We start from the raw sequence: 16,118 nt of genomic DNA on the forward strand, positions 1-16,118 counted from the left end.
GACCATCTCAACGAATGCAAAAATGAAACCACTGGATAAAATTCAACACACATTCCTAATATAAACTCTCAACAACTGGGAAGAGAAGGGAATTTCCTTAACCTGATAAAGGGCATCTACGAAAAACCTACAGATAAGATAATCAGGAAGGTCTGAAAGCTTTCCCCCTAAGATCAGGAACGAAGTAAAGAGATCAACTCTCGCCATTCATATTCGTATTCAACAATTAACTGGAAGTCTTAGCTAGTACAATAAGGCAAGAAAAAGAAATAAAGAGCATAGAAATTGGAAAGAAAGAAGTAAAACAATCCCTATTTACAGAAGACATCACTGTCTACGTAGAAAATCTCAAAGAATCTACAAAAAAAAGACCCTAGAACTAATAAGTGAGCTTGGGCAATTCACATGACACAAGTGCAATATTTTAAAAATCAATTATATTTATGTGCTAGCAATAAATAATTGGAAATTGAAATTTTTAAAGCAGTACCATTCATAATAGCAACAAAAACCACAAGATACGTTGGCATAAATCTAACAAAATATGTTATAAAATATGCTAAAAACTACAAACACTGATGAAAGAAATCAAAGAAAACCTACATGAGTAGATATGCCATGTGCATAGATTAGAAGATTCAACATCATTAAGATGTTAATTCCCTCAGAATTGATTTATAGATTTAATCACAATGAAAATTCCAGTAGGAGTTTTTTTACTTATCAATAAGATGATTCTAAAATTTATATAGGAAGGCAAAGGAATTAGAATAGCCAAAACAATTTTAAAAAAGAACAAAGTTGGAAGACTCACACAATCTGATTTGAAGACCCCAATATAATCCTACTGTAATCAAGACAATATGGTGTCGGTGGAAAGGCAGCCACATAGACCAGGGGAAAAGCATCGAGTCCAGAACAGACTCAGATAGATACAGCCAATTGATTTTGACCAAGCTGCAAGGACATTTCAGTGATGAAGATAGCCTGCTCAACAAATGGGGTTGGAAAAGATCTGACCTCTCTGTGGGGGGAAAAAAAACCTCAACCCGTTCTTCACCTCTTACACAAAAAATTAACTCAAAATGAATCACGTAAACTGTAACTATAAAACCAAAAACTGTAAGACTTGTAAAAGAAACCCTAAAAGAAAATCTTTGTGACCTTATCTTAGAACATCTAAGTGTTCTTGGACACAATGCCAAAAGTACAATCCATAAAAGGAAAACTTTTTATGCTAGACTTCATCAAAATTAAAAACTTCTGCTCTTTGAAACACGCTATTATAGGAATAAAAAAAGATAAGCCACAGACTGGTAGAAAATATCTGCAAATCACATTTCTTTTTCTTTTCTCCCCAAAGCCCCAGGACATAGTCATAGGTCATCCAGTTCTATGTGGGATGCCGCCACAGCATGGCTTGATGAGCAGTGCATAGGTCCGCGCCCTGAATCCAAACCAACAAACCCCTGGCCACCAAAGTGGAGTGCGCAAACTTAACCACTCAGCCACGGGGCCAGCCCCCTCACATTTCTGATATACAACTTGTATCTAGAATATATAAAGAACTATCAAAAATCAATAACAACAAAACAAAAAGACAACCCACCAACTAGGAGAAAATATTTGCAAATCATGTATCTGACAAGGGGCTAATTTCCCATATATATAAAGAACTCACACAACTCAACAACAAAAAAACAAACCACCCAATCAAAAAATGGGCAGAGGATAGGAACAGACATTTCTCCAAAGATATTACAGATGGCCAACAGACACATGAAAAGATGTTCAATATCACTAGTTATTAGGGAAATGCAAATCAAAACCACAATGAAATATCACCTTACACCTGTCAGAATGGCTATAATTAACAAGACAGGAAGTAAGAAACGTTGGAGAGGGTGTCAAGAAAAGGGAACACTCACACACTGCTGGTGGGAATGCAAACTGGTACAGCAAACTGGTACACTGGGGAAAACAGTACGGAGACTCCTCAAAAAACCAAAAGTAGAAACACCATACCATCCAGCTATCCCACTACTGGGTATTCATCCAAAGAACTTGAAATCAGCAATCCAAAGAGACTCATGCACCCCTATGTTCACTGCAGCACTATTCACAATAGCCAAGACGTGGAAGCAACCCAAGTGCCCATTGACGGATGAATGGATAAAGAAGATGTGGTATATATATATACAATGGAACACTACTCAGCCATAAAAAAGACAAAATTGTCCTATTTGCAACAACATGGATGGACCTTGAGGGCATGATGTCAAGAGAAATAAGCCAGACAGAGAAAGACAAATACTACATTATTTCACTCATATGTGGAAGATAAACAAACACAAGGATAAAGAGAACAGATTAGTGGTTACCAGAGGGGTAGGGGGTTTGGGCATAGGTGAAAGGGGTATAGGGGCACATATATATGACGATGGATAAAAATTAGACTACTGGTAGTGAGCACGATGCAGTCTATACAGAAATTGATAAATAATGTACACCCGAAATTACACAATGTTATAAACCTTTATGATTTCAATAAAATAACTGGAAAAAATCAATAATATGAAAAAAATTTTAAAGATTTGGACACTTCATCCTATATAGATGGTAAATAAGCACAAGAATAGATGGTAAATATCATTAGTCATTAGGGAAATGCAAAGTGAAACCACAGTGAGATACTACTACATGTGTATTAGAAGGGTTAAAATTAAAAATTAAAAAAAAGGACAATCCCAACAGCTGGCAAAGATGTGGAAGAGCTGGAACTCTCATACGCTGCTGGTGGGAAGACGAAAAGGCACAATCAGGAAGCCAGCTTGGAAGTTTCTCATAAAGTTAAATGCACACTTACCATTCGACCCAGCAACCCTCTGCTTGAGAGAAAGAAAAATTTATGCTCACACAAAAGCCTTCACACCAATATAAAAGTCACTGTGTACCAATGTAAATAACTAAAAACAGGAAACATCCTCAATGTTCTTCAACTGGTGAAGGGACCAACTGTGGTACGTCCATACGATAGAATACTACTCAGCAGTAAAGAAGAGCAGACGGCTGAAACACTCCTCACATGGATGACTTCCAAAATCAGTATGCTAACTCAGAGAAGTCAGACCTACACGCTGCCTGGTTCCATTCATACGACATTCTGGAAAAGGCAAAACTATAAGGACAGAGAACAGGCCAGTGGTTGAAAAGGGCTGGGGGTTGCGGGAAGGGTCGGCTACACAGGGGCATGGAAGAATTTGGGTGGTGATGGAACCATACGATATCTTGACTGTAGTAGTAGTTACATGCCTGTATGCATTCAACAAAATTTAGAACTCCACAGCAAAAAGAGTGAATCTTACTGCATGCAAATTTTTAAGTGCATTTTTAAAAAGAATATTTTGAGAACTATTGGTGAGATTTGAATATGGGTTATATTTTCAACATTAAATGTCAGCATTTGATCACTATGTTGTGGCTTTGAAAGAGACTATCCTTGATGCTAAGGAGATATACGAAGAAGTATTTATAGGGAAAATGTCATGCAATTTACTTTCAAGGAGATAAGGAAAAAAAACAGCGTATATACAGAAAAAAGTCTCAAAGCAAATGTGGCCAAAAGATAGCAAGTACTGCATATGGCTGATGGATTTTCAAGAGTGCATTGAACTATTTCGGCACCTTCTCTAAGTATGAACAGTTCTTAAAATTGAAGGTTTTAGGAAAAGAAAGGATGGGAGGAGAGAAATTGGAGACAGCGAGTATAGACAATTTCAATGCATTCTGCTACAAAAGAAGGCAAAGAAATACAACAGCAGATGTGGTGAGATAGGGGGCCCAAGGATGTTTGGGGGCTTTTCTTGAGATGAGAAATAGTGTGTTAAGGTTTTGTGCTGATGGGAATAATCCAGAGGAAAATAAAGTTGAATAAAACCAGAACAAACCACAGTTAAATCTAGATTCTATACATTAAGCTTTTGTCTATTTCTCCAGCATCATCTTCTACCCTTTCCGCTCGATCACAGGCCTCCAGCCCCGCTGACTTCTTCCTGTTCTTTCTGCCCCTGGACCACAGCCTATTCCATCCTCGCTAGGGGTCTTGCATTTGCTTTACCTTCTGTCTGGAACACCCGTCGCAGCTCTTCTAGAAACAACTGCTTCTCGTCATTCCGGCCCCAACCCAAGGGTCACCCCCACAGGGCCTTCCCTGACTACTCACTCTGCTCCCACCAATATCACATCAACTACTTTTATCATTCTAGTAGCATTTATCCCAATGCATAATTACGTTGCGTGTTTTCTGGCTTGTTGTCTGTCTCCCTGTAAGCGTCAATGGAATCAAGGCTCCAAGGTGGACAAGTTTTTATTTGTCTTTCGCTTCCATATTCCCATCACATAACCAGCATATTTTTGTTAAATCAATTTGTGTCGAGTGAATAAATTTTTAAAAATGCATTGCTTTGCTGGCGGCAGGATGGTTCCACATGGACTCCACTCCCATGTCTCAATGCTCATTTCTTCTGTAGGTTTCTGGTTACTTTCCTGCTCAAAACCCTTTGACAGCTCCCACTGCCAATAAGATGAAGTCTGAACTCAGCTCGACGTGCAGAGGCAGGGGGCTGCGGCCCCTGGTTGGCCTCACCTCTTTCCCCCACTCCATGCTCTTGAAGCTAAAGCCACACTCGGATATTTGCTGCTGAGAAATGTGCCTTTCCTACATCTCTTCTCTGCCTGAAGGTCCCTCCCACCACAGCTCTCAGCTCTTTAAGATCCAAATCACATCTTTCTTCCAAAAGGCTTCTAACAGCAGACAGACCACAGCAAACTTCTTCCACGGACCACCGCAAACCAGAACACTAGCTCAGTGCTTACCATGTGCCAGGTCCTGGCAAGGTGCTTTCCACTTATCATCTCATTAATCTGCACAAGCACCCAACAACAAGGGCGTGGTACCAGGTCCAGTTTATGGATGGAGCGATCAAAGTTCAGAGCAGTGAAGGAATTGGCCCCAAGACACCCCGTCTACAGGGCAATCAGGATCCGAATCCAAGCCTGTGGGTTTCCAGAACCCATGCTCCAAACCACCACCAGGAGTAACCCTGTGGCCTTAGGTCAATCAATTCTCTAAGCCTTTGTTTTCAGATGAGAATAACTACCTTTCAGGGATGCTCCAAGGACTGGCAATATCATTTGGACGAGATGGGGTGCAGAACCATAACACGCCAGCTGTCAGTCTGGGGAGCCCCTCCCTGCCATCTGCTCCTGCTAATGGTCTGCCTGGGGTCTTCTCTCCCTTCCGGGGCTGTCGCTCCCCGTCAGGGTTTGTACACGCGGGGCACTTGAGGGTTTGTCTATCAAGGCTCCATCTGGGGCCCCTACGAATTGCTCTGTGGTTGTAAACATTTTGCAAGGAGCTCTTCACTCAGCACTTTTATCAACTTTCTCACTGAATCCTAAACGACCTCATGAGGATTTTATCCAGTTTACAGATATCGGCTCTCTATTGCTGCTAGGGAACACTGAGCGTAATTCCTATGATCCGAGCACCAGGCTGGGCAATTTGCTCCTCGTTGCACCAGCACAGACACTCTGGGGGGCACGCACTATCGTGGGCCTCGGTTTTCTATGTTAGGAAACTGAGCACAGTTAGGAAATGTACTCAGGCTCCCACAGCTGTTGAGGGTCAGGGCAAGGATTTGCACCCAGAGTCTTTGGCTCCAGAGTCCGTGCCTCCCACCAGGCAGTCACGTTGCCTCTCATCCTATGGATGCTGCGGTCAGCACAGCACAAAGGCATCTGCATCCCAATCCCGGAACCTGTGAGCACGTCAGGTTACATGGCAAAGGGGAATTAAGGCTGCAGGTGGAATTAAGGTTACGAATCCTCTGACCCTGGGTTGAGGAGAGTATCCTGGATCGTTCAGGTGAGCTGGACGCAACCACAAGGGTCCTTTAAATGTGGAAGAGAGAGGCAGGAGGTCAGAGTCAGAGAAAGACCTGAAGATGCAACAACACTGCCTCCTTTGAAGACGGAGGAAGGGGCCACGAGCCAGGGAATGCGGGCGGCCTCTAGAAGCTGGAAAAGGCAAAAAGACGGATTCTTCCCCAGGGCTCCAAAGGGAACCAGCCCTGATGATACCCCTACTTTAGCCTGAGACTCATTTTAGCTTCTGACCTCCAGAGCCGTAAGAGAATAAGTCTGTGTTGTTTTAAGCACGAATTTGTGGTCATTTGTCACAGCAGCCGCAGGACACAGAGGCAAAAGCAACTCACATTTCTTTCCTGCTCATAGCTGACCAGGACACAGGGGCTCTGTGGTGGGGTCCAAAGGCAAGGCCCCCATCCCAAACACCCACCCCATGCCCACTGTGGGGAGAGCCCACCCGAGGCCCGCTCCGGCTTCGTCTGGCTACCAGGGGAAACCAGACATTTAATCCCTAGGCCAGACATGGCACAGCGTCCCTAGAAACCGGGAACCAAGCTGGGAGGACAGAAGCCAGGGGCCAAGCAAGAGGCCTCATTGGGTCCAGAGTCCCCTCCCTGGGGCGGGGAGCAGGCCCCTCCCACCGGCACATGGGCGGAACCGCCTTGCAGGACATCCAAGGGCAGGGGTGGGGTGGGTCCTTCCCAGGAGCATCTGGTTCAGGGAGTGCCTTTATCGAGGAAGCGGGGGGCAGAATAGAGAGAGACAGAGACATCAAATGGGCATGAGGGGCAGACAGGGTTTTAATTGCCCCCTTTCCTAACCTCGTGGTACCTCGAGGTGCTTTAACATCACTCTCCCTGGCAGGAAGCATTGATTGATTGTCTCTTGGCATTCAGAAACCCTGATTAATGTAAAACTAACCAGTCGTTCTGAACTCTGGGGAATTAATCACTTAAATGTGGGAATTACTCAATAAACCGTTCAAACATGCAATAAACCAAGCCATTAAAAATTAATCGCTCGACATCCCGGCCGTGTAAACAGGGCTAATAAGATCCTGGCAGCCTCGCGTGAGGAGGAAAAGGAGAAAGGACGGGAAGCAATGCCTTTCACCAGCTGCCCTCAAAGACCACAGTGGACACACCCGTGTCCAGGCCACATATCACAGACCATGGGGCAGGTGACATCTGGTCCCTGGGGCCTCCTGTCCTGGCCCTAGGACAAGGGCGGGCAGACGAGTGAGAGCGAGGAAGCCTCACTGGGACCTTAGGAGGAGGTGGCGTGTTAGAGCTACAACCTTTGGCAAACATTTCTCGAACACCTACTGTGCGCCAGGCCATGCGCTGGGCTCTGCAGATGGAGCAAGGAGACAGTGGAGCCACTGTTTGTGGGTGTGTGTGCTGGAGGGAGGCAGAAAACATATTCATTTTCTAAAACGTTGACTATAAAGAAAAATAAAGCAATGGACAGGGGTAGATATTATAGGGGAAGACAGTCCCTCATTTAGTCGGGCTGATCAGAAAAGGCCTCTCTGAAGAGGTGCCATTTGACTGAGACCCAGAAGAAGCGAGGGCACAAAGCATACAGATGTCTGAGGAAGGGAGTGGGAAAGGCCCCGAGGTGGGCGTGGACCCAGTGGCTGGAAGGGAGTGACCAGAAGTGTGGTTGTCCGGAAGGGGACAGCAATGGGGAGCACAGGGCACAGAGCACCCAGGGCCTGGTCAGGAAATTATAACGACTCCGGCTTCTGCCCCTGGAAGATGTTGCCATTGAAGGTTTCTGAGTGGAGGTGAGAGGAGCCTGTCCTGCTCAGCCTGTGTGTTAGGAGAATTGTGCAGGCTGTTGGAGGAGGATGGGCGATGGGGCAAAGGTGGGAGCAGGAAGCCCAGTTAGGAGGCGGCTGCAGCATCAGGGGCAGCCACCTGTTGCCTCCCCTGTATTCGCGTCACCCTGCCCCGTCAACAGCACCTACATCCTGCTTTGGACCTGCCTCCCCCATTTCCCCCTGTGCCTTGGATGGGGTTTGCTCAACTCTCAGCTCAGGGGGGCATCCCAACAGGCTTAATCCCAACCTTCGACCACAGGGACTGGTTCAGGGAGAAACACGTGACCCACTTTAAGCCGACGAGATGAGGAGACATTAACTCAGGGCTTCTAGGAAAGAACCTTTCTTTCTCTTATCACAGGAGGACCCCACAGAAGAACCATTTTCTCTTGTTTAGTGCATGGATGTCAGGTCTGAAACTGCCACAGCCATTTCCAAGACACAGCTACAGCCTGAGGATAGGAGGCCCATGGAGAAGGGCAGAGCCAAGAACATCCCAGAGGAACAGGGCCAGGGCACGACATCATGAATTTCTGGATCAAACTGCTCCTGAAGCCAGACCACCTCTGGGTTTTCAGTTCTTTGTGTCGATCAATCTCCTTGTTCTTCTTTAAGCCAATTTGGGTAGGTTACATTCCTGACACAGAATTCTTACGCTACGTATATTATTTCACTTAGGCTTAATAAGTGCCTTATGAAGTAAGTATTATATCCAATTTCCCAATTTACAGATAAGAAAACAGGCTCAGAAAAATAAATTGCCCAATGATATATCGCTAGAATTTGGTAAAGCTGGAATTTGACCCCAAGTCTTGCTGGCTTAAAAACTCTTGCTTTGAGCATATATTCTCATTCTCTCTCTCTCTCACTTTCTCGATCTTTAAAGTCACGGGGGCCTTCAGCTGGGCGGAATGACTTAATTCAGGATGGGTGGGTACAGCGCACACGGCCCGCAGCGCCCTCAGCAGACATCACTAACCGTTGGAAGAACTCTTGCCCATGGGGCCTGGAGGCATCGCGGAACCTCGTCACACACTCCCAGTCACTTGCAGTTCCCACATGAGGTAAGAACTAAACACAGTCACGACAGGATCGAGAACTAACACCAGCCCTGAACTACGGCTCCCCAGCCAACGCAAGCCACCCGAGCCCGTCCTGCTGGCGCCATAGAAGGAAGATGGACGTTGACGCTGAAAACTAGGAGAAGCCGCTAGGAGATGGATGGTGGCTGAGCCGCCTGTGGGGAAACAGCAGCCAGAGGAGACAGCCGGCCACCACCCAAGGGAAAGCCGGACACAATGACTGCATCCTCTCCCTCCGCATTGCCCTAGTCGGGTCACCAATTTGAAAACCAACGAAAGTTTCCAGAAAAATACAAAACCTCAACATTGGTAAAAGAAGAAACAAAAATGTTGAGCAGACTAAACCATTAAATAAATTGAAACAGTAATCAAAGACACCCTCACCCAAAGGACCGTACGGGCGAGTTTTAGCAAATTGGTTATCCCCAGCTTAATAGGAATAGGAAAAAGGAAAGTTACCAAACTCGTTTTTTGAGGCTGGTATGATCAGAATTCCCCAACTGAATAAGGACAGTAGAAGCAAAGGAAATTAAATTGGAGGCCCACTTCACCTATAAAGAAATTTTCAAAACTCCAAAAGAATCAGTTAACTGAGTGTAGGAGTTAATTAAATACAGCCCGGCAGAGAGGCAGCAGGTTGTCACCGCTGAGAGCGCGGACCGGAGTCAGGCAGCCTGCATTCAAATCGCAACTCCTCCCCTCCTTCCTAGACTAAGTCCCCAGACCCAGGTACGAGGGGACCCTGCCGTGGGCCCCACAAGTACATACACACACACACAGGTCCTTCACTCAGCGCCAGCACAACCCATCCCCTAACTCAACGTCCACTCTCCTAACACCGTCCAGGCCCCACAGAAGTGCTTTGCAGCAGCTCCTGCCCAGCGTCACAGAAACAAGGGACAACCTGAGTCCGGATGCCATGGGCGTCTGTTGGACATGCCGCTGCGGACGACAGAAGGACACGGCTCGGAGGTGCAGGAAGAATTGAGCAGCAGAAGCACTTTGATAAGAGAAAAGACAAATGAACCAGCTTGTCGGATCTTCCTCTCAGCACTCACGCGATGGATTCCCACAGAAGGAAGTACCATTTCCTAGAGGCGCGGGGCATCCGTGTCCTCGCTTCTCTTCCGGCTCCAGTCGGTGGTGGTCGAGGTACTCAGGGATGAGCTGGAGCAGAGCAGTATGCACAGCAGCTGTACGTGGCAGCTCAGGGGCATTTTGTGAACAATTGATAGGACTCGCATTTGTATGTGACTAGATCTTGATGTAATAAGGCAAAAAGCATGATACTAATTATTTTTATTGGGAACTACATGGCCAGTGAATGCTAGAAGTATATATTCAAAGGGCAAGTAAGTTTAAGCTCTGAAGAATATTGAATTTTTATCGATTTATATTTCGCCTTTCAATGCTGGCAGAGAATTTTAAATTTTAGATGGAAAATTCTTTTTTATTTTTTTACATTTACTTAAATTTATAGTGGATAAAAGTTCAATTTTGTATACTTTGAACATAATGTGAAAGCCTCGATTATGACAAAATTTCGTTATTTTATTGAATTGGAGGCAAGAAAAGTAAGCTTTATGGAATATATAATTTATGAATTATGTATGACACTATTACTCGTCGAGATATCTTAGACTTATCAAGAGAATACAAAAACGTGCGATAATAATTAAATTTAGTCATCTTGGATCTTGTAGATGAGATTTTTATCAAAGTATATTTCTCAGGAGGATAGATATATTTTATTTAACAGTTTGTTAGCTTGTTTTATTACTTTAAATATTTATAATTGGTATATGAGTGTCTATTTATACTCTTCCCCTGGTCCTGCAAATGCTAGAGGTGGGCCTGAATAGCTGTGTGGCTTTGGGCAAGTTAATTAGCCTTTCTGTGTCTATGTCGTCTCATCCAAGAAGGGAATAATGAATAGTGCCCAGCTCATAGAGTTGTTAGAAGGATTAAGAAAGTTAATATTTATAACGCAGTCTGGCACGTAGAGCTTTACAAGTACTGTTAGAGCAGGGTTTAGCACAGAAGGAAAGGGTTATTTCAATAGATTTACAAAAGCACTTGGTCAAATTTAACATCTATTTCTTTTTAAAACCTCAAACAAGGATTGAAGAGAATTTCTTTAACTGGATCAATGCTACACTGTAAACTCAACAGCAAGTGCCATCCTTGGCTCAGAATCTTAGCCATATTCCTCTAAGACTGAGAATAAAGCCAGGGAAGCCCGCCACTTGATGCCACCACTCCACATCCACTCGAGGTCCTGGCCCACGCAGGAGGACACGAAGAAAGAAAATGCAAAATAACGGGAAGGAGAGAGAGAAAACTATCATCATTCACATTTAAGATAAAAAGTCAGGATTTAGAGAAAAAACATCCAACAGAATCTGAACATCTTCAGAACAGGCAACTTAAAAATTAACAGGATTCTTTTACGCTGGCAATAAGCAACTAGAAACATAATAGAAAATGAGCGACCATTCACATTATCAATTGAAACTAGAAACTATTTCAGAATTGACCCAAATGGCCAAGACTTGTACGGGGAAAAGTTTTAAGTTATTAAATGACCCAAAAAAAGGAAACCTAAATGTCATGTTAACATTGTTAATACGCTAACTCCCCAAAGTAATCAAGAAATTTTAACGCAATTTCAATAAAAACTACAGTGGGGTTTTTAAGGAGTGTGATCAGCTAATTCTAAAATTATCTGGAAGAAGAAAAGACACACCAATTGCTCAATCTTGAAAAGGAAGAGCAAAGCCTCTGGCCTCCGAGGGTTTAAGAGACATCCCAGAGGTACAGTAATAAAACCAACTACGATGCTTCTAGACAAACAGATGAGCCAGCAGAACAGAGGAGAGAGCCCGGAAGAGAAGCTCCTGTGTGTGGAAAGTTGAATCGTGATCAAGGTGGTTCACGAAACTGGAGGAGAAAGGATGGAATGCGGGCGGTGGGGAGCAGGGGGTGGAACTGACCTACAGTATGGAGAAAAATAAAGTCGTGGGCTGGCCATCCAGAGAACACAGGCCAGAATCCAGATGGATTAAAGTCCTCAATTTAAAAAGTAAAGCTATAAAGCTAAGGGAAGGAATGTGGGAGAATGTTTTTGGCCTCAGCATGGGAAGGACTTCTAAAACCAAGACAGAAAATACACACATTCACACAATTTCTAAGAGGAAAAAAGGAGAGATGTAGCAACATAAAAATGATAGATTTCTGTTTAATGAAAGCACAGGCACGTTTAATAGAAACGTATCAAAATGGGACAAGATACTGGCAATGTCTAAAAGTGATAAGTAAGGAACTCTTAGAAACCAACAAGAAAAAAAGACTAAAAAAATGGGGAAATGGACAAAGTGTACGATGAGCCAACTCACATCCAGACGTCCAAATGGGCTGCAAGGGGTATCGAGTGTTCAACCACACGTTGATCAGCAACACACAGGGTGAAGTGGGAAGATGTTTTACACACATCAGATCAACGAAAGTAGAAAATCACCAACAAATGCTGGCAAGGATGTGGGGAAAAGGAAGCTCCCAGCCCTGCTGGTGAGAGTGAGCCCAGTGGAACCTTCTGGAAGATTGTCCCGCGGAACATGGTGAATTCCATGTGTGCATCCTGGTGACTCGGCATTCACACTCCTCGTCTACACCCCAGAGAAACAACACTCCCTCGCCAAGCCTGCGAGGGGGCTTTACAAGGACGCCCCCTGCAGCACTGTTTGTGGAGCAGGAATGGGGGATGCAACTAATGTGGGTACCACTCAGGAGAGACGGAGCCCAGGATGCATCCATGAACGCTTGCTTGTCGGCGGATGCACCAGCAACACAGACACATCTTTAAAACAGAGTGTTGAGTAGAAACAATTAAAAAATAAAACAAACTGTTCAATAGGACACTACCGGGGACACGTTAACACAAAAGCCTACATGTTTTATACGGATGCACACGCACCTCAGGACAGACAACAAGCACATGTATTCCTGTGGGGAGGGTGTGGGGGCAGGGACTGGGAACGAAAGATTTGTAAAACGTGAAGCCAGAGAAGGCCCTTGACCCTCTCTAGCTTCAAAGGGTAGAATGACATGATCTTGCTTCACCTGGGGAGCAAAAATAGAAGAATTTTGAAAAGCTAGTTTTGGCGTTTGAAAAGCACGTGTGGAATGAATGCAAAGCAAGTGCGTGAATCTCAAGCATCCTGGTAGAAATTAGGACACAAATTAGACTAACAAACCTTAAAACCAGAGCTCACAAGAAAACTTGGGGCCAGCCCGGTGACGTAGTGGTTAAGTTCACATGCTCCGCTTCGGCAACCAGGGTTCGCAGATTCAGATGCCGGGCGTGGACCTAGCACCGCTCATCAAACCATGCTGTGGTGGCGTCCCACATACAAAAAGTAGAGGAAGACTGACACAGATGTTAGCTCAGGGCCAATCTTCCTCAGCAAAAAAAAAGAAAAGAAAACTCTACAGGCCTTTCAGATCTCTCTATCCCTCTCTCTCTGTGTCTCTCTCAGGCTAAAATGTCCTTCCCTGCATTCAGCACCTGCCAGGGAAGCTGCTAGTCTTCCTTTGAGAGCCAGCACCCCGTCCAAGACGCTGTGCAGGTCCTGTCTCCTGTATCATAGGGTCCCCTGCCCTCCTAGACCCCGCCTGGCCGTCTATCCTAATTGCACATTCGCTGCCCAGCTCCCCCACTAGACGGTGAGCTCTTTGGGGCACCCCACTCCGCCCTGGTTCTGGGCACCTCGAAGGTGGCCAGCGCTTGTGGGGTGAAGTGACGGCATGCGCTCCACCCCACAGCACTGTCACTGCATAATTCAGGACGAGACAGACGCAGGGCCGGGCTGGTTAAACTGCTTGGTTACACTGCACATTTCACACAGTTACAAACTGATAGGACCTCTGCCTTCTAGGCAGAACCGGCCTAATAGGCTAATTCTCTGAGATCCTTGGAGAGAACCCAGGCGTCCTCACAGCAAAGTGGTGGGGATGACTTGGCCTGTGAATTTACCCAAGGATTTGGCTGCACAAAAAGCCTTGATGGAGAGGGGACGCCCTCCCTCACCTCCATCCTCTCCCCATTCCGATCCCATAGCATTCCGGGCTCTTAATTATTCCAGGTCCCACCTCCTCTTCCCCGGGGCCATCAGACTTCTTGCCCCCCCACCCCGCACGCCCCTGCTGCTGGTGATAAGGCTACCGTCCCCTGGGCCCCCACCACAGCTTTGTCTACGTCACCCCGTCTATGCTCGCAGCACCCGGAAAGCTGGGACTCCCCTCCCCCTTTTACAGATGAGCGAACCGAGGTTTGGAGAGGTTACACCGCCAGTAAGCGGAGGACACTGCTAGAACCATGGCCCAGGCCCGCAGGCTTCCAGAATGTTCTCTCAACCATGCACTACACTGTGTTCCGTGGGGAGGGTGAGAGGATGGTCTGATGGGCAAGTTTGAGAAATGCTGCGTACCTCGCCCCGTCCCCCTTAGAGACTCACCATGCTGTCTGGCTCACTGAAGACCCTGAGAACCCCATTTAATGCAGCATTTCTCACACACGTTTGGCTACAGACCCCTCCTTTCCAGGACATTCACGTCCCCAGAACATGGCTTACAAAATGCCAGCATGGCACTAGGTCAGCTCAGCACTGGATGGTGCTTCAGAGAGGGGGTACGCAGCACCAAGCCATCACGGGCTCATGGGGGATAGCGGTCCTAACTACGTATCCGGCACCCATCACAGCAGGCCTTGGGCCCGTTATCAGCATCACATCAAATCTCCCAGTGGCTGCTGCCATCCGGCCTGTAGAGGGGCAGAAAATGAGGCTCCAAGACGTTGGGGAACCCGCCCTGGACCACCAGCGAGGCCGGAGAGATTCAGCTCTCCACCCTGGCCTGGCTGGAAGTCTGAGCTCTTTCTGCTGAAACAAGGGCTTCTTAGTAGCAGGTGCTCCCCAACTGGGCTATAAGCTTATGGGGGGTGGGGCGGGCATGGGTCCAGGAGTGATGGATACTGCCCCGGGGCTGCCCAGGAAGGCCCCCGACCAGCTGCACCCTGGAGAGGCCAGAGCAGAGGGGCACCCAGTCAGTGGCCACAGTGGACTCTGCCACCCACCTCGGCCCTCGGGGCTGATCTGGTTCCCGCCGGAGCACCAAAGACAAGCCAACTCTATGGTGCTGGAAATTCCCAGCTTGGACGTGAATGAGCTAAGTTAGGAGCACAGGTTAATAGTCCCTCCAACAAGCTGCCACCTCAACTCCCTACTCGGTGCAACCCAAATCCTTAGAGCAGAGTGCCAGCTGCCGAGGAAGGGCGCAGCCGGAAGAGGAGAGGAGACACACACCATTGGGTGTGAGGCCACGTGGACCCGGGGCTGGAATCCTGGGCCGGCCACGTGGTAGCTGTGTGAGCCTGGAGGTCGGGAAGTTGCAGCACCCCCTGTGCCAGGGTCTTTACACACACACCCCCTCCTCCTTCCATCCAGTTAAAGCCCACCCAAACACCTCCTGTTCCTCCTCTTCGCCTTCATCCTCCAGGAAACCAAACCGCACCCAGTGGAGTCGGTCTGGGCATGCTCAGCAGTCAGGGCAGCTGGAGGACCCCAGGACCTGGCCCCGCACTGCTGACTTCAACATCCCCACCCCGGTGAGACCCCCGGGGGGGAGCATCATTCCCAGCAGCCTCCGCTGAGCAGAGCCGGCCGCCTGCTGGGCTCCTGACTCACTAGCTCAGCTTTTCCAGGCCCCAGAGGGGTTCCCAGGGGGCCAGCCCTGGCAGGAAGGGGTGCCAGGGGAATGAGATGCTGCAGCATGCCGCACCCCATGCCGGTTTGCTCGGTGCGCAAACAGTCTTGGAATTGCCCGCGCTCATCTTGAGCTGGAAAACAGCCACATTCAACCCAATCTGCCTTGTGTAATGATGGCATGCACTGGGGGAGACAATTACAGCGATTTGGGGGAATCAAAGGGCAGGTGAAGCCCTTCCAAGGTCACCGCGTCCACACCCCATTTCTACACCAATCTGACCCCTAGCGATCGACGCGCCCCCAGTCCTGCTTTTTAGTTTCCCTTTTACAGCCTCACGGATGGGAGCCAAAGGGAATGTGTTACCCGGCGTTCCGCTTGTGCTATAACATCCCTCCCAAAGTGTGTTCTTTTTTTATTGCTCCTAAATCTTTCCTGGTGTAGCTGAAGCTTCCCTCTTAGTCCCAAGTAATGGAGGGAAGGGGAAACTAAAAATAGAAGGGAATTTACATTTGCGAACACCT

The sequence above is a fragment of the Equus asinus genome, chromosome 5 (assembly GCF_041296235.1).
Source record: "Equus asinus isolate D_3611 breed Donkey chromosome 5, EquAss-T2T_v2, whole genome shotgun sequence".
NCBI lineage: Eukaryota > Metazoa > Chordata > Mammalia > Perissodactyla > Equidae > Equus > Equus asinus.